Raw genomic sequence first — 18,364 nt, forward strand, 5'->3', positions numbered from 1 at the left:
TGAAAGGAAGAAAGTGAAATGGAGGACTGAGGAAAGGCTCCGGGGCTTTCAGGGCCCTAGGCAAATATTTTTGGAGAGTCCCTTTCTTTGTAAGTGATCTGATTAAAAATATTTTATAAAATTCATGGCTCCATGTGAGGTGTAATTTGTCAACGACGGTATCGAATAATGGGTAGCAAAAAGGTACTTCTTTCATTTTCACGCCTGTTTATTTGTGATCGCTATTGTCAAACACACTACACATGCGGTTAAGTTCGCATTTCTTGCTCACAGAGAATGCTGGCAACACTGTTAATAGTTCCAATACCGCGTCTTCCGGAACCTGTTTTTTTTTTTTTTTTTTTTTTCCATAGAGGCATGTTTTATTTATTTGTTTGTTTGTTTGTTTTGTTTATACAAGCACTGGGTACAGTCAGAAGCGCGGGAGGGTGAGAGAATTCACCAGAGTCAGAGCAGGGAGCAGAGCAGGCAGAAGGACCGAAGTACACTGCTGAGGGGAGCAGCGGGCGGCAGGAGAGGTCTGCGCGCCATGCGGGACCCTCCTCCGGGGGCCGGGGAGCAGCCGGGAATCGAACCGGCGCCGCAGAGGCCGCGGGCAGCTTCGCAACCCAGCGCTCAACCGCTGCGCCACTGGGGAGGCTCCCGGAACCTGTTTTTAATCCAAATAATATCGATTTCTTGCTGCGGCAATTGTGTGCTCGAGTGTGTTTGATTACCGCTGGAGTCTTCTCTCCCAAGTACCTGCAGTGCATCTTCAGTTAGCTGCAGCCAGCAAACGTCTTGCGGCCGACGTGAGTGAGAGTCACCCAAAATCAGCTTTCTGCGCCTTTTTCGCGGCTAAGTCTTACCCGATCCTATGAAAGAAATTTCTATCGCAGTCAATGCGAGTGATCTTCCGGCCACCCTACCACCCTAGCCTGTCCGTAGAACGCCGACATAACCTGTTTTTAACTCGCATTTTCTTCTTTTATTTTTCTTTTTCGCAAAACAAAAGGTTTTAATGTTAAAACATCAGATTTATCAGTCTTTTGTAGTCGCTACTTTCTGTGTCTTGTTTAAGAAAATTTTCCAGAACCCAAGGTCTAAACAATAGGAAGCACTTCTGCAACTGTGGAAAATTCTGCTAGACAGAGTTTATTGGACAGGCCTAGTGATTGATAGCTTGTGCTAAAGACACAAGAAACTGAAAAAAGTTAAATACTATAGTGAAGTTAGATTCCTGGTGATGCTATGAGTCCAGGGATCTTCATACTGGCACTAGCTTTTAAACTAAAAACAATGGAATCAACATTCATCAATCTCAACTTATCAACACATATAACGAATGATTCCTTTACCTGAACCTGTTTCACCAGTTATGCAAGATTAAATTAGGGTGAAATCTTAGAGGATGGGGGGTATACATTATGAAAGAAATTTATTATTTATCTGCAGGCCCAAGGGCATGCTTACTTGAAAGTATTTGGGTGACTAGAAGACAATGTATCCTCTGACTTTGTGGGACTTGCGCGATACTTAGTTTCCATTGTCTTCTGCCTAGTCTCTGCTGTTTCTCTGCTCAACGATAAGAGTAGTCTGACATTAATCGCTTCTTATTGAAATAGCCTACAGGGGGCGTCTGGCCTTTTGTGACCTTTTTTCTACCAGTTACTGTCAGTGACTTTACTTCTCTCCTGTGCTCTTCCGAATCAGTGTTGATGTTATCACATTCGCGGGAGAAGTTGGAATGTACGAAAGTTTGGTATTCACCAGCTTGCAAGTACAAATAGGTCATAAACAGTATCCGTGGATTCTTTTGGGGTTAATCGGCAATCTGTGAATGCCTCCTTTCGTTTCTACTTCTTGCGCGGCAATGAGTTTGTAAAGGCACCCGGTGACCTAGGTTTGGGGTGGTAACACGACGTCAAAGTCCTGGAGTAGAAAACACACGTCCGTATGATCTCCTGTGCCTCGGGTAACCTTCAAAGGTTTGATAATCGATGAGCAAAGGGTTAACCCTTGACTGTCACCTCCGGTAATGGAAGGGGTCGTCCTTGTACTTTACCGTATTACCTTTCCGTTCTTGTTTGATTCCAAGGTTAGGTGGGGAAGTGAACCATTCTGACCAAATGAGCTATATAAATGCTTCATTAACATATCAAAGCTCTACCACTCCCTTCCTCTTATTTCAAAACCAAACTAGACTAAAGATTTCTCATTTGTTATTCGGTTGAGAATTTTAGCATTACTTTTCTGATTTGATTGACCCAAGGTCTCTATTTTAAGGATAAGAACCCTTTGAAAGCCCATTCAAGTTAGAGATCCTGGACTAGAGATGAAGGTTATTTCCAGTCCAGTGTTTTTTCCTAATGCATATTGTTATAAGATTATAAGATTTTTTCTTTCTGGGTAAATTTTAAACTGTCTGGCTTTCAGTCTTTAGACCACGCCTCTTCTTCTTCCTCCGCCCTTACCCCCTCCCTCCCTCCCTCTTTTCTCTCTCCCTCCCCTCCTCCCTCCCTTCCTCCCTCACATTTTAAAGCCCTGCAACTAGCAGCGATCGCCATATTTTTTGTGCGGCAACTTAGTGAGGGTGGCGCTTTTTGCTTGTATGGTTCTTTCTGGAACATTTTCTACTTCCCAACACCCTTTAGGGTGTATTTCTTTTCAAAGAGCCATTAAAATACAATGAGATACCTTCTGAAGGCTAAACTTTCTCCTTCTGTGTTCTTCACACCTTCTCTTGGTTTTTGAGGTGCTCGAGATCTTTTAAGGCGTTCTCCATATTTGAAGAATTTTTCGTTGGAATGGTTTTGGTTGACTCCCGCTATTTGTGGTATAGTTTTATTTTCCGTCCACTTCTCTATATATTGCTCATGGGGTCTATTAATACCTGGTTTGATATTCTTTTGCCCAACGGGGCTGTGGATACCTGCTTTTTATTCTTTTTTGTTTTTAATGTGCCCATCGGGGCCGCGGATACCTGCTTTTTAATTTTTTTTCTTCCCTTAGCCCATCGGGGCCTTGGATATCTGCTGGACCACATCCCCTGGCCCATCGGGGCAACGGATACCTGCTATTTTTTTTTTTAACAGCCTTTTGGTCCATCGGGACCCTGGATACCTGCTTTTATTATCATTTTTTCCCCTTGCCCATCGGGGCCTCGGATACCTGCTTCAATTTTCTTTTTTTCTCCTTGCCCATCCGGGCCACGGATACCTGCTTAGATTTTTTTTTTTTAATCGCCCATCAGGGCTTTTGTGGATGGGAAAATGTTGTTTTTGTGGTCCGTTATATTATCTGGACTGTCTACAGATTTTTGGCTGGTAATCGTTTGGTGGTGTGAGTGGCTCTCTGGCTTTGGCCGGGAGGCGCCTGCAAGTTAGGCTACGGGGTTGGCTAGGTGGGGGGAGGGGAAGAGAAAAGATGGCGCTCGCTCAGATTTGCTGCGGGTCTCAGCTGAGTTCTAAATACTTATGCTAAGTATAAATTAGGGAGGCAAGATGGATCGCAGGTTAGAGACAGTTAAGCACTTTGCATGAGCTAAAGGTTTGAGAAGAGTCGATCTGGAGCTTGTTAGGAACGCTGCATAAGCTCTGTTATCGCGAGGTCTCGAAACGGGGTTGTGCTGTCATTGCCCGAGGCACGTTGAGAATGACAGGGAGAGGAGTCAGGCACGGGTGTCAAAATGGCGGCTTTAGCTTTGCGGCGTTGTTCAGCATGGCTCTCTGCTTTGTGAGTGTCCAAAATGGCGGATTCATTTTTTCCGCAGTGTCCAAGTGGCGGGAAGGCCACATCCTGGTGGCGTCTTTGTTCTAGTGTGCAGCATGGCGGTGGAAATATTCTGTTACATGCTAAAAGATGGCGGCCCGAGCCCTTGCTGCAGTGTGTAACATGGCGGCTTTTGTCTCTGCCGTGTGCGTTTCCTGGCAGGTTTTGCCTCAGGGGCAATGTGGCAGGCCTTAGCGTGTGGAGGTCTTGGCAATTTTCACGTGGATGTCTCGGCAGGGGGTCCACAAGGGTATTCGTCTGCACAGTCTTGGCGGGCTCTGTACCTGGTGGTATTGCCGCATTGTTAAAGATGGCGGGGTTTGCCGCGTTCGTGGCGGCAGGCGGGAGAAGATGGGGTGGAGGAGTGCTGAATTGCTGCTCTACATACCCAATCACAGAGCATGTTAGAGTAGGGTATGACCAATTAGTGGAAGATGGAATTAGACTGGTGAGTTAGCATGACTCCTCACAGGTCCTGTTCAGCCAGTCAGAAGGCAGAAGTGGAGCAGCCACATTTTCTATGTCGGCTCCCAGTGGGTAGTGTCCAAGGTCTTTCCAAGGACATATGGCCTTTCCACCTTCCTCCCCCCTCCCAGGTTCCCTCCCCAGCTCCTTCCCCTCCAGCATTGCCTCTTGCACTGCCTCCAGCATTGCTGGCTGAACCTCACCCCATTCCTCGGCACTGTCGAAATGGCCGAAGGTTAAACTACCAGGCCCACTTGCCCCAGGCCCTGCTCTTCCACTCTGTGGCCCCCGGGGCCAGTGCTCCATGCTGGCCAAGTGTGAACATGCCGATCAGTCCAGGCAAGGACCAGAAAGGATCGCAGATGATCGTTGACCACAGTTGGCAGAAGAGGAATCCCTGCCTTCCTCAAGAGGAACATCTACCCCGTGGCTAACGGCTGGGGTCGGATTTTGATTTCTATTTACTTCTTGGATGTCAGTCCTATGTAGTTTGATTGTGTGGCTTCCAAGTATTCTACTTAAACCTTATAGTGACTTAATGGAAATGTATTTAGGGACTTCATTTGTAGGATTCATTTTAACGACAGTTACTGAGTTTATTTTCGAAGTCCCTAAAATTTCTTAATGTTTTCAATTTCTTTTCTGTAGATTGCTTTAAAAAATTTGGGCTTTAGATAGTCAACTAATTAGACATTTAACAATAAGTTTTTACTATTTCCGAAATGGGTTTTTGAAGACATAGCACAGATAAAGTTGACTAAAAATTTATCATTATGAAAAACTGGAAAGGAATACTTGAAGGTCCACTCCAGTCCAGACCTTGCTTTGCTCCCATCCTTAATGCTGCACTTACTGTCAGATGACTGACCTATCATGCCGGAAACTTGAATTGCTGCAAATTTGTTACCTCTATTCAAACTTGTATTGGAATATTACTGACAACAGTTTCAATTTTCTGTGGAGCCCTACCACCACACTTGGCTCCTGCCCAGCCCAATCCCAGCAACTCCCCATCTAGCCCCTGCTCCAGCCCCCACCCATGGCCCAGCCCCTGCCCTTGCCCCAGCCCCAGCCCCAGCCCCAGCCCCAGCCCCAGCCCCAGCTCCAGTCCCAGCCCCAGCCCCAGGCCCAATTCCCCCTTTTAATCCCACGCCCCAGCCCTGCTTCTTCCCGAATCTTTATCGATTCACCGCTCAAAATAAGTTGTTCAGTGCTCATCCATTGGACTCTGGAATCCCCATCTGTCTCTAGCATTCATTGCTGATAGTCAGTGCTGACTACCGGATCATTATTTTCAATCAGTGTGCACAATCCTACTTGTCCATTGGCCCAGCTAGAACAAATACCTGCACCCTTTGATTTAGTGTTAGGAAACGTTAATTTATCAAGAGCTTCATATCAGGCCATTACTGCCCATGATTCTCAGTCCCTTACCCTTAAGGAAGGAGAAACCATTTTTGTCATTGCCACAGTAATCACAGCCCTAGTTTCCCCTATAGTGCATACATACTATGTTGATCACCAAAACGCTGCTCTGCATGAAATTCTAATTGTCCACAAATCTGCCCATTGGATTAGATCCCAGTCTAAAACCCTTTTGCTCTCATTAAAGGGCACTGAAAATCCAAGTCTTTTACTTGAAATTGGTACCTTTTACGTTGCTTGAAAGTTAATGTGCTGCTAAATCCCGATGGCCACAGCCTTGCTCTTTAAATAAAGGTACCCCATCACTTTTGCCCACCTGGGGTAGTCCAGCTGTTTTTGGGCAAACAGCTACCAAATTGCAGCTGTACATGGTCTCACTTGTCCACTATCCTTCATCTCATTTGCATTGCTGTTAATGCTGACTGCCTGAGACCATGTTTCATGAATTAATAATGAGAACGCCAATTGTCCATTCCCCTGTTCTTTACACTGGCCCTTTGCAACTTCTTAACACGGCAGAGTTGCTCATCTGCAAAAAGCCCTTTCTCTTGGAATATTTATGGATATGATCATTATTGATGGGCCTGTCAAATAGACAAAACCCACCCTTGCTCTTTTCATTGCTCTTAGGTAGTACAGATTACCTACCACCTTGCACTAAAATTCCCACTGCTTAAGGTCCCATTTACATGTCTTAAGATATCCCTTATCTCTATGCTTTAGTTTAGGAGTTTTGACTCCCTTTCTCTTAAAAAGTGAATGTGCACAATTGCATACATCCTGGGGCCTCCCTGGTGGCACAAGGGGTTAAGCACCTCACTATGAAGCAATTCGCAGCCTCTGCAGCACGAGTTCTATCCCCAGCCGGCCAGAGGCCAGAGAGCAACCCACATGGCAAAGCAGATCTCTCCTTTTTCGCCTGCTGCTCCCCTCGGCAGCGTATTTCAGTCAGTCTGCCCCACTCTGTCTCTGGTGAATCCTCTCACCCCCTGCATCTCTGGCCTGTACCCCACCTCTTGTAAGCACAAATAAATAAATATTTAAAAATTGCATACCTCCTGTGCAATTAAAAATAAAAGGATTTCCACCCCATCTCACTGTCTGTGGGATATTATTTGAAGAACTAAAGAACCAGTTTGCACAGTGTCCAGGTCCTGTCCATTGGAAAGGATCACTATATTCTATTCTGTGCTATGTGGGTGGATCACTCCAAGACAATTGTCTTGAACTGATGATGTCCAAAAATGCATTTGCCCTTGTCCTGTTAACTAGCCCCATACACTTATACTTGTATTTAAGCAGGGACCTTACCTTTAGAAGTCTGCACTCAGGCGGTTTCGGTGCTCCATCCTAAATGATTCGAATGGAACCTTTCAAATCTGGAACTCTGCCTTTTCTTTAATTTACATCAAAAGTGTATTGAATGTCTAAAGCCCCTCTCTGGGGCAAATTTACAATCCCCTGTGTCTCCCTTTAACCTAAGAGCCCATCCTCTCCTAGCTCCCTTTGCATTACTGAAGAGGGTACTTGAGACTTTATATAATTTAATTGGAACTATAGTCCTAATGTTTAGTTTGCATCACCACAGAAGGGACTTGGGACTGTTAATGTGCTTAAATACAAATAGTGTTACTGCAGGATTCCCTTGTCCTTCAACTTCCTTTTCTTTACTAGTTGTTTATAATTGTTAAATGTGCTCATTTGCATCTGTGGTCTCTTCTGTTTCCCAGTTTGTGTCGACTCCTGTGCACTTTGCAATTCAAAGGAGAGTACTTGAGATTGTTAATGTACTTAATTGTAGCTGTGGTCATTTGTATAACTCTAGGATTCCATCCCCTTCCTTTTACTGTACATTACCTGGAGTAATATTTTGATTATTAAGGTGCTGACTATAACAGTGGTCTTTGTGTCTACTCTCCCATCCCCTCCTACCGTCTTTGCATTTCTATAGAGGCTTGAGGAACTGTTAAAGTGCTCATTTGCACTTCAATATTTCTCTGGTATCCAATTCCTTTGTGCTTCCTTTGTATGACAGCAGAGGTACATGGAACTGATAAAATGCGTAATTATGGCATGATACATCCATGTGTCTAGGAAACCAATATATTCTCACCCTGTGCACTACATGAGACTATGTAAACTGTGAAAAATTGCTTGATTATACCTATATTTCCTTTTGTTAGGAGAGTTTGAATATCCTCTACTCTGCATAACAACAGAGGCTACTTGGGACTGTTAAAGTGCTTCCTTGCAGCTGTGGCCCCTAATGTTACACTGCAGTTTCACAGGCCTTTGCATTAAAGCAGGTACTGCTTGGGACCTTTAAAAGCTTCCTTGCAGCTGTGGCCCCTAATGTTACAGTGCAGTTTCACAGGCCTTTGCATTAAAGCAGGTACTGCTTGGGACCGTTAATGTGCTTCGTTGCAGCTGCGGTCCCTAATGTTAACTGCAGTTTCACAGGCCTTTGCATTAAAGCAGGTACTGCTTGGGACCATTAATGTGCTTCGTTGCAGCTGTGGTCCCTAATGTTACTGCAGTTTCACAGGCCTTTGCATTAAAGCAGGTACTGCTTGGGACCGTTAAAGTGCTTCATTGCAGCTGTGGCCCCTAATGTTACACTGCAGTTTCACAGGCCTTTGCATTAAAGCAGGTACTGCTTGGGACCTTTAAAAGCTTCCTTACAGCTGTGGCCCCTAATGTTACACTGCAGTTTCACAGGCCTTTGCATTAAAGCAGGTACTGATTGGGACCATTAATGTGCTTCATTGCAGCTGCGGCCCCTAATGTTACTGCAGTTTCACAGGCCTTTGCATTAAAGCAGGTACTGCTTGGGACCGTTAATGTGCTTCATTGCAGCTGTGGTCCCTAATGTTACTGCAGTTTCACAGGCCTTTGCATTAAAGCAGGTACTGCTTGGGACCGTTAAAGTGCTTCATTGCAGCTGCGGTCCCTAATGTTACTGCAGTTTCACAGGCCTTTGCATTAAAGCAGATAGTACTTGGGACCATTAATGTGCTTCGTTGCAGCTGTGGTCCCTAATGTTACTGCAGTTTCACAGGCCTTTGCATTAAAGCAGGTACTGCTTGGGACCGTTAAAGTGCTTCATTGCAGCTGTGGTCCCTAATGTTACTGCAGTTTCACAGGCCTTTGCATTAAAGCAGGTACTGCTTGGGACCTTTAAAAGCTTCCTTGCAGCTGTGGCCCCTAATGTTACACTGCAGTTTCACAGGCCTTTGCATTAAAGCAGGTACTGATTGGGACCATTAATGTGCTTCATTGCAGCTGTGGTCCCTAATGTTAACTGCAGTTTCACAGGCCTTTGCATTAAAGCAGGTACTGCTTGGGACCATTAAAGTGCTTCATTGCAGCTGTGGCCCCTAATGTTACACTGCAGTTTCACAGGCCTTTGCATTAAAGCAGGTACTGCTTGGGACCTTTAAAAGCTTCCTTGCAGCTGTGGCCCCTAATGTTACAGTGCAGTTTCACAGGCCTTTGCATTAAAGCAGGTACTGCTTGGGACCGTTAATGTGCTTCATTGCAGCTGTGGTCCCTAATGTTACTGCAGTTTCACAGGCCTTTGCATTAAAGCAGGTACTGCTTGGGACCGTTAAAAGCTTCCTTGCAGCTGTGGCCCCTAATGTTACAGTGCAGTTTCACAGGCCTTTGCATTAAAGCAGGTACTGCTTGGGACCAAAAACGTGCTTTGTTGCAGCTGTGGTCCCTAATGTTACTGCAGTTTCACAGGCCTTTGCATTAAAGCAGGTACTGCTTGGGACCTTTAAAAGCTTCCTTGCAGCTGTGGCCCCTAATGTTACACTGCAGTTTCACAGGCCTTTGCATTAAAGCAGGTACTGATTGGGACCATTAATGTGCTTCATTGCAGCTGTGGTCCCTAATGTTAACTGCAGTTTCACAGGCCTTTGCATTAAAGCAGGTACTGCTTGGGACCGTTAAAGTGCTTCATTGCAGCTGTGGCCCCTAATGTTACTGCAGTTTCACAGGCCTTTGCATTAAAGCAGGTACTGCTTGGGACCGTTAATGTGCTTCATTGCAGCTGCGGTCCCTAATGTTACTGCAGTTTCACAGGCCTTTGCATTAAAGCAGGTACTGCTTGGGACCTTTAAAAGCTTCCTGGGCCTCCCCGGTGGCGCAGCGGTTGAGCGCTGGGTTGCGAAGCTGCCCGCGGCCTCTGAAGCGCCGGTTCGATCCCCGGCTGCTCCCCGGCCACCGGAGGAGGGTCCCACATGGCGCGCGGACCTCTCCTGCCGCCCGCTGCTCCCCTCAGCAGTGTCCTTCGGTCCTTCTGCCTGCTCTGCTCCCCGCTCTGGCTCTGGTGACTTCTCCCACCCTCCCGTGCTTCTGACTGTACCCAGTGCATGTATAAACAAAACAAACAAACAAATAAATAAAAGCATGCCTCTATTAAAAAAAAAAAAAAAAATAAAATAAAAGCTTCCTTGCAGCTGTGGCCCCTAATGTTACAGTGCAGTTTCACAGGCCTTTGCATTAAAGCAGGTACTGCTTGGGACCGTTAATGTGCTTCATTGCAGCTGCGGTCCCTAATGTTACTGCAGTTTCACAGGCCTTTGCATTAAAGCAGGTACTGCTTGGGACCGTTAAAGTGCTTCATTGCAGCTGTGACCCCTAATGTTACTGCAGTTTCACAGGCCTTTGCATTAAAGTGCTTCATTGCAGCTGTGGCCCCTAATGTTACACTGCAGTTTCACAGGCCTTTGCATTAAAGCAGGTACTGCTTGGGACCTTTAAAAGCTTCCTTGCAGCTGTGGCCCCTAATGTTACACTGCAGTTTCACAGGCCTTTGCATTAAAGCAGGTACTGATTGGGACCATTAATGTGCTTCATTGCAGCTGTGGTCCCTAATGTTAACTGCAGTTTCACAGGCCTTTGCATTAAAGCAGGTACTGCTTGGGACCGTTAAAGTGCTTCATTGCAGCTGTGGCCCCTAATGTTACTGCAGTTTCACAGGCCTTTGCATTAAAGCAGGTACTGCTTGGGACCATTAAAGTGCTTCATTGCAGCTGTGGCCCCTAATGTTACTGCAGTTTCACAGGCCTTTGCATTAAAGCAGGTACTGCTTGGGACCGTGAACGTGCTTTGTTGCAGCTGTGGTCCCTAATGTTACTGCAGTTTCACTGGCCTTTGCATTAAAGCAGATAGTACTTGGGACTGTTGAAGTGCTTCATTGCAGTTGTGGTTCCTAATGTTACTGCAGTTTAACAGGCCTTATTTAGAACCTTTGCATTAAAGCAGAGGCTACTTGGGATTGTTGAAGTGCTTCATTGCAGCTGTGGTCCCTAATATTACTGCAGTTTCACAGGCCTTTGCATTAAAGCAGGTAATGCTTGGGACCATTAAAGTGCTTCATTGCAGCTGTGGTCCCTAATGTTACTGCAGTTTCACAGGCCTTCGCATTAAAGCAGGTACTTCTTGGGATCGTTAAAGTGCTTCATTGCAGCTCTGGTCCCTAATGTTACTTCACTTTCACAGGCCTTATTTTGAACCTTTGCATTAAAGCAGAGGCTACTCGGGATTGTTGAAGTGCTTCATTGCAGCTGTGGTCTCTAATGTTACTGCAGTTTTACAGGCCTTTGCATTAAAGCAGATACTACTTGGGACCGTTAAAGTGCTTCATTGCAGCTGTGGTCCCTAATGTTACTGCAGTTTCACAGGCCTTTGCATTAAAGCAAGTACTGCTTGGGACCGTTAAAGTGCTTCATTGCAGCTGTGGCCCCTAATGTTACACTGCAGTTTCACAGGCCTTTGCATTAAAGCAGGTACTGCTTGGGACCTTTAAAAGCTTCCTTGCAGCTGTGGCCCCTAATGTTACAGTGCAGTTTCACAGGCCTTTGCATTAAAGCAGGTACTGCTTGGGACCGTTAAAAGCTTCCTTGCAGCTGTGGCCCCTAATGTTACAGTGCAGTTTCACAGGCCTTTGCATTAAAGCAGGTACTGCTTGGGACCGTTAATGTGCTTCATTGCAGCTGCGGTCCCTAATGTTACTGCAGTTTCACAGGCCTTTGCATTAAAGCAGGTATTGCTTGGGACCGTTAAAGTGCTTCATTGCAGCTGTGGCCCCTAATGTTACTGCAGTTTAACAGGCCTTATTTAGAACCTTTGCATTAAAGCAGAGGCTACTTGGGATTGTTGAAGTGCTTCATTGCAGCTGTGGTCCCTAATATTACTGCAGTTTCACAGGCCTTTGCATTAAAGCAGGTAATGCTTGGGACCATTAAAGTGCTTCATTGCAGCTGTGGTTCCTAATGTTACTGCAGTTTCACAGGCCTTATTTTGAACCTTTGCATTAAAGCAGAGGCTACTCGGGATTGTTGAAGTGCTTCATTGCAGCTGTGGTCCCTAATGTTACTGCAGTTTTACAGGCCTTTGCATTAAAGCAGATACTACTTGGGACCGTTAACGTGCTTCATTGCAGCTGTGGCCCCTAATGTTACTGCAGTTTCACAGGCCTTTGCATTAAAGCAGGTACTGCTTGGGACCGTTAAAGTGCTTCATTGCAGCGGTGGTCCCTAATGTTACTGCAATTTCACAGGCCTTATTTAGAACCTTTGCATTAAAGCAGAGGCTACTCAGGATTGTTGAAGTGCTTCATTGCAGCTGTGGTCCCTAATGTTACTGCAGTTTCACAGGCCTTTGCATTAAAACACATGCTACTTGGGACCGTTAAAGTGCTTCGTTGCAGCTGTGGTCCCTAATGTTACTGCAGTTTCACAGGCCTTCGCATTAAAGCAGGTACTTCTTGGGATCGTTAAAGTGCTTCATTGCAGCTCTGGTCCCTAATGTTATTCCAGTTTCACAGGCCTTTGCACTATTGCAGAAGTTATTCGGGACTGTTCCAGTGCTTAGTTAGTGCCCTGGTTCCTTTCCTTCCTCTAGTTTCCCACCCCCTGCTACTCCTTTGCATTATAGCAGAGAGTTCTTGGGATGGTTTACTTACTCACTTGTAGCTGTGGTCCCTTATGTTTTTCTTTCCCCATCTTTTCCTACTTCCTTTGCATAGCTGCAGAGGTTGTTTGGGACTGTTATAGTTCTTAACTGTAGCTTGGTCCTGTTCCTAGTGTAGTTTCCCACCCCTTCCTGCGTCCTTTTCAATACAATAGAGAGTAGTGAATATCAGGGCCCTGGCTTTGGCACTGTTAATGTCATAATTGCGTCTGTCCCTCTTGCTGTGCTGTCAGTGAACACCTTACTCATCTTCCTTGTTTTCACCTACCGACCCACTTTACGTAACACTTTTCTATTACATGGTAATTGACCAGAAGTGTATGGCAGATGGAGTCCCTTGTACCCTTGTTTTGTTACAGCAAGGTGTATTAATTAAATGTTACTTTTTTTCTGGGACTATTTAGCCCTCCATATAAACTAATATCCCACCCTTCTAGTAGTGATGCTAACTACCCAAAGTCTTCCTCTTGGGGGTCTTAATGTGCATGTGCCTTCCTGATAAGCTAATATCCTGACTTCTTAGTATAATAGCAGGGGGCACTGACCACCAAAAGTCTTCCTCTTGATCAGTTAATGTGTAAAATTGTGCTAGGGTCCCATTCCCATCATACCTCCTTTGCATTATGGATGCTGAACCAAACTATGGCTGCTTCTCCTATAGCGTAAATGTGTATTATTACAGCAGTCGGTGTCCCCTTATGTTAAAATAGGATCCTGTTTCCTTGCCCTGTTTACATTATGGCAGAGGCTTCAAGTTAGCCATTATCCATTCAGAATGTTTGTCCATACTGACATTTGCTCCTGTACCTGTACATTGGGTAAGGACCCTTCCCATTTTTCTGACATTTCAGCCTACTACTGAAAACCTTACACAGTAATGCAGTTAATGTGTACAATCTTAGTCGCCTTGTATACATTTTCAGTTGAATTAACTGAGTCCATGGCACATTTTACACCCTCTTTGCTTTACCGCAAGGGGTAATAGTCACTTAAGGTTCCTGTTCAAAACTGTTAGTGTACATAACAACAATTACATTAGTATCCTTTCCCTTCACATGTCCTTCGAAGTACTGCAGGGCGGTTGACCCATAACGTCCTATTACTTGGCCTGCTAATATGTGTGAACCTACTTGTCTGGGTTTCTGTACAGTACACAAAGAAAACTCTTCTCCCCACTCCCTTTGTGACAACTAAAGAGTGTCCCCTCCCCAAGATGGACAATGCCAAGTGCCCACAGCTGTGCACCCTGGAGATTAATGAGCACAATTGCACATGGCTCACCCCATATGAATCCGATCCTGCCCTCTCAGACCCCTTTTGCAGTACTGCAGGGGTGCTGACCACAGAGGGGTGCCCCGTCCCCAAGATGGTTGCGCTTGGACAGTCAAGACGCACAATGGCAATTGCCCACGCTGTGCACCCTGGAGATTAATAAGAACAATTGCACATGGCTCACCTCATATGAATCCGATCCTGCCCTCTCAGACCCCTTTTGCAGTACAGCAGGGGTGCTGACCACAGAGGTCTCTCTTCCCGGCCTGCTGCTGTTTGTGCGGTTATATTTGAACTCCTGTGCACTGGACAAGCCCATCCCTCACCCCCATCTTTTCCCTCCCTTGCCCCGTCTCCAAGATGGTTGTGCTTGGACAGTCAAGACGCACAATGGCAATTGCCCACACCGTGCACCTTGGAGATTAATAAGCACAGCTGCACATGGCTCATCCCATGTGAATCTGATCCTGCCCTCTCAGACCCCTTTTGCAGTACAGCAGGGGTGCTGACCACAGAGGCCTCCCTTCCAGGCCTGCTGCTGTTTGTGCGGTTATATTTGAATTCCTGTGCACTGGACAAGCCCATCCCTCACCCCCATCTTTTCCCTCCCTTGCCCCGTCCCCAAGATGGTTGCACTTGGACAGTCAAGATGCACAATGGCAATTGCCCACGCCGTGCACCTTGGAGATTAATAAACACAATTGCACATGGCTCACCCCATATGATTCCAATCCTGCCCTCTCAGACCCCTTTTGCAGTACAGCAGGGGTGCTGACCACAGAGGGGTGCCCCGTCCCCAAGATGCTTGCGCTTGGACCATCAAGATGCACAATGGCAATTGCCCACGCCGTGCACCTTGGAGATTAATTAGCACAATTGCACATGGCTCATCCCATATGAATCCGATCCTGCCCTCTCAGACCCCTTTTGCAGTACAACAGGGGTGCTGACCACAGAGGCCTCCCTTCCTGGCCTGCTGCTCTTTGTGCGGTTATATTTGAATTCCTGCACTGGACAAACCCATTCCTCACGCCCATCTTTTCCCTCCCATTGCCCCGTCCCCAAGATGGTTGCGCTTGGACAGTCAAGACGCACAATGGCAATTGCCCCCACCATGCACCTTGGAGAATAATATGCGTAATTACACGTTTGAACCTATTTAAATAAAATCTTACCCTGTTAATCCTTTGCAGTCTAACATGGGGACTGATCACTAAGGCCTCTCCATGGCTTGTTAATGTGACTATATTTTTCATGTGCCTGGACTTTTTAAGGACTTCCCTCTCTTTAGTTTTTGTTTTAGTTAGGAGTACACACTAATTTAAGGTTCTTATATTTGCACGAGGTGTATAGTTCTAGTTTGCTACATGGGACATTATTGCACATAATTGCCACTCTTGCCCTCCATTTGAATTGGAGCAGGGCTACTGTCCCATTCGTCTTCTCTTGTCCTGCCAATGAACGTAATTGCAATTGTCTGAGTGCTTGGGCCCCCTCACCGCTGCCATATGAATTCATATGCTTTCCAGCAGGTGCCCACTGCTAATACCTGAACACAAAGACAGTTAATGTGCACAAGTGCAGTTTTCTACAACCCTATTGCTTACTAGGACTGTACCTCTTTTGTTCTACTGTGGAGGCTACCGTTTTCTACCCACACCCCAGCCCCAGCTACCTTTGGAGTGGACCACTAATATGCATTATTGGAATTGTCTTCATCAGTAGACAAAATCATACCCCTCAGCTTTCCTTGTGGACAGGTGGTATGTGTAGTTGCAGTGCCCACGACTCAGTATTCTTTCACTTGGAAAGTTCGTGTTCACAAATGCAATTTTTCTAAGCATGTCTTATGCCAGAACCCCTGTACCTTCTGTGTTAGAGCAAGGCAGTGCTGTTGACCTAATGCTCTTTGTACTTATAAATAAGCATAATTGCATTTGTCCATCTATTCCACCGGACTGGGATTGCATCCCTTTTCACCCTCCTTGCCTCACGGCCATGTTAACGATGAATGAACTCTTCTTCTAAGAATATTAGTGTGCATAATTGTATTTGTCTGTAGACCTGTACCGTAGGAAAGGATGTTATGCTTCGACCACTGCCTTCGGATTGTTGCTGAGGACTACTAACTATCATTACCTCAGCTTTGGGACAGTTAATATGCAGTAATAACCATGATCAAAATATTGATCATTAGATAAGACCCTTTTACCTTTCATGTACCTTTCAGCAGGAATACAGACTAAGGCCCTTTTCTTTGACTGTTAGCGTGAATATTTGCAATTACCTATTTCCCATCCTGTTAGAGTAGCATACTTATACCCTCTTTGCAATACTGCAGGGGCTGTTGACTGCACAAAATTTCTCCTGGGACTGTAAATGGGCAGAAAGGCAATTTTCTTCCCTGGCGTTGTTAGGCAAACACTCCCAGCCCCCAACTTCCTGTGATACATACAAGTAAAAACATCACACTATGCCATGAATTTGCCCACCAGCTGCCCACACTCCCGTTCCTTTTGCATTGCTCCACTCTATAAAATTCCAAGTAGTCATGGTCTTTCCTCCTTCCCCTTCCCTCCCCTTGCCTCTCCTTGAATCCTGATGAACTACTTCAAGTGTCCATATTTCAAACCATTAAATAAGATTGTGCCATCTCCACCCCCTGCCCCTGCCCTGCCCCTTTGTTGCTGGGGAATGTTTAGTGGGCAAGTCCCTTCCTCTTGGGTTAAAAAAGTAACAATCTCAGAGGTTATTGGTTTACCTACTTTGCATTGTTACAGTGCTTCAGTTGCACTTTCCTTTATCCTGCCAATCAGACAGGGACCCTTCCACTTCCTTCTTTGCATTGCTTCTGAGTAGTGCACGCCCAAAGCCCCCCACCCCGTGTTCTTAATTAACGCAGTAATATTGTCCCATTTTCCAGCCCATCAGCCCAAGATCTCCATGTTGTGTTTGTGCAGTGTTGACTACCAAAAGCAGGTCGAAACTCGGTGGATGGACTCTCATTCCTTTTCCTGCATTTGTTAATGATCCCAACACCAATCGTCACTTTCTGGGGACAGGAACCATTCTTGCCCACCTCTGTTGCTGCTTTACTGGGCTAAATGCTCAAGATAAGCCAGGCCCACAGAGCTGGATTGCTGGCTTTTCTTTTGTATGTTCCATATATATCACTACCAGTTAAAAACTGGTTCCCCAGGAAAGCAGGTTAGCGTCGTCTCTGCATTCTTTCCTGCACAGTTTGCCTGGCTGTAAATCTCTCATCTTATGTGTTGCTGTTGTTAAATGCCAGTTGCCAGGAGGCAACCAAAAGTTACTAATTTTTCATTTTCTAAAGAAAGGTGTCTGGAATGTAAGGTGGAGTTAATAACCTGGTCATTAAATATTTGAAGTCTAAAAACCCATTTATCTCATGTACCTAATGACCAGTGTCTCTCATTTTACTAAGGGTGGTTGGTCTGTGGGCAGACCACTGTGACTCTTGCTATTTTATTGTTAGTAAAGCTAGTGAGTTCTCAAGTGAAACTCTCAAAGACCGGTACCTTTGGGCTCTACTACCATTCATTTTTAGAACAACTGTGGAAACTTTGTAGTCCTGAAATTTCTTCATCTGGAGCACCAACCAGCCCAGTCCCTATTTATTTCAGCAAGATTGTTGTAAAACAATTAAATGAGAGAATGGACATATGCTGAGGTGCCTTTGAAAATCATAGATCACCTTCTGTGATACTCTATTACATAAAATGCACCCTGTTTTCATTATGCTGAATTAAGGTAGCTCAAAGCACCACACGCAAGTGAGGATTTAGAACTGATGGGACCAATTTTTCTGTGTTATATTAAAAGAAAGATGAGCCAAGATTAATCATTTTTCTGGGTATAAATTTTAGCAGTGAGTTGTTGTCTGATAAAGTGAATAATACCCCAGCCTCTTATATACAGGCTGTTTGGTAGCAGAGAAAATTTAGTAAGGAACTGCTGAAACAAGTAACTAGGTATCACAACAGCAGTTCTTGGTAGTCACTGAAAAAGGATACTATTCCTCTGAGAAGGATGTCAAAAGATCGGCCCAGCTCAGGGTGCAGTATGCACTACTAGCTCCTTGGACAGCTGTAAGAAGAGTCTCTGGCTCTTTAGAATACTGTAAGTACTGCTTTGTAGCTTCTAAGTAATCCCTTCCCTGTGCTGTTGTCTTTCTTTAAGATGCTGCCCATAGAAAAGCCACGGAGTCCCCTCAGTCTCCTTTCCTGTCCCCACCTCATCTGCAGCTGCTACCTCTATCGCCACATGAGCTAACCAGCAGGATTACAGATGGTCTATTGTGTACCCAGCCCTATGCTAGGTTACACTGAAGTGAGGAGTAGAAATTATATTGTTCCATATGATCTCTTGCCCTCGAGATGATTGGTATTGAGGCACTAATTTACGCACACTTGGAATAAATTTAGGGAATGATAATCAAGTGCTGCTT

At 45.4% G+C, this 18,364-nt stretch overlaps 1 long non-coding RNA gene across 2 annotated transcripts in view; it reads left to right on the plus strand.

Moving 5' to 3' along the window:
* Positions 1-2,505: 2,505 nt before the first annotated feature.
* The window catches only part of LOC119246071 (uncharacterized), a 30,859-nt gene continuing 15,000 nt past the window's right edge, over positions 2,506-18,364 (plus strand). The window contains exon 1 of one of the 2 annotated variants that reach the window (XR_008552005.1): positions 2,506-4,657. This is a non-coding gene — a long non-coding RNA (uncharacterized LOC119246071). Of the gene's footprint in view, positions 4,658-10,320; positions 18,037-18,364 lie in introns of those variants that run through there. The other variant, XR_005125459.2, reaches the window with a different exon arrangement.

The sequence above is a fragment of the Talpa occidentalis genome, unplaced genomic scaffold (genome assembly GCF_014898055.3).
Source record: "Talpa occidentalis isolate TD23 unplaced genomic scaffold, MPIMG_talOcc4v2.1 talOcc4.15, whole genome shotgun sequence".
Taxonomy (NCBI): domain Eukaryota; kingdom Metazoa; phylum Chordata; class Mammalia; order Eulipotyphla; family Talpidae; genus Talpa; species Talpa occidentalis.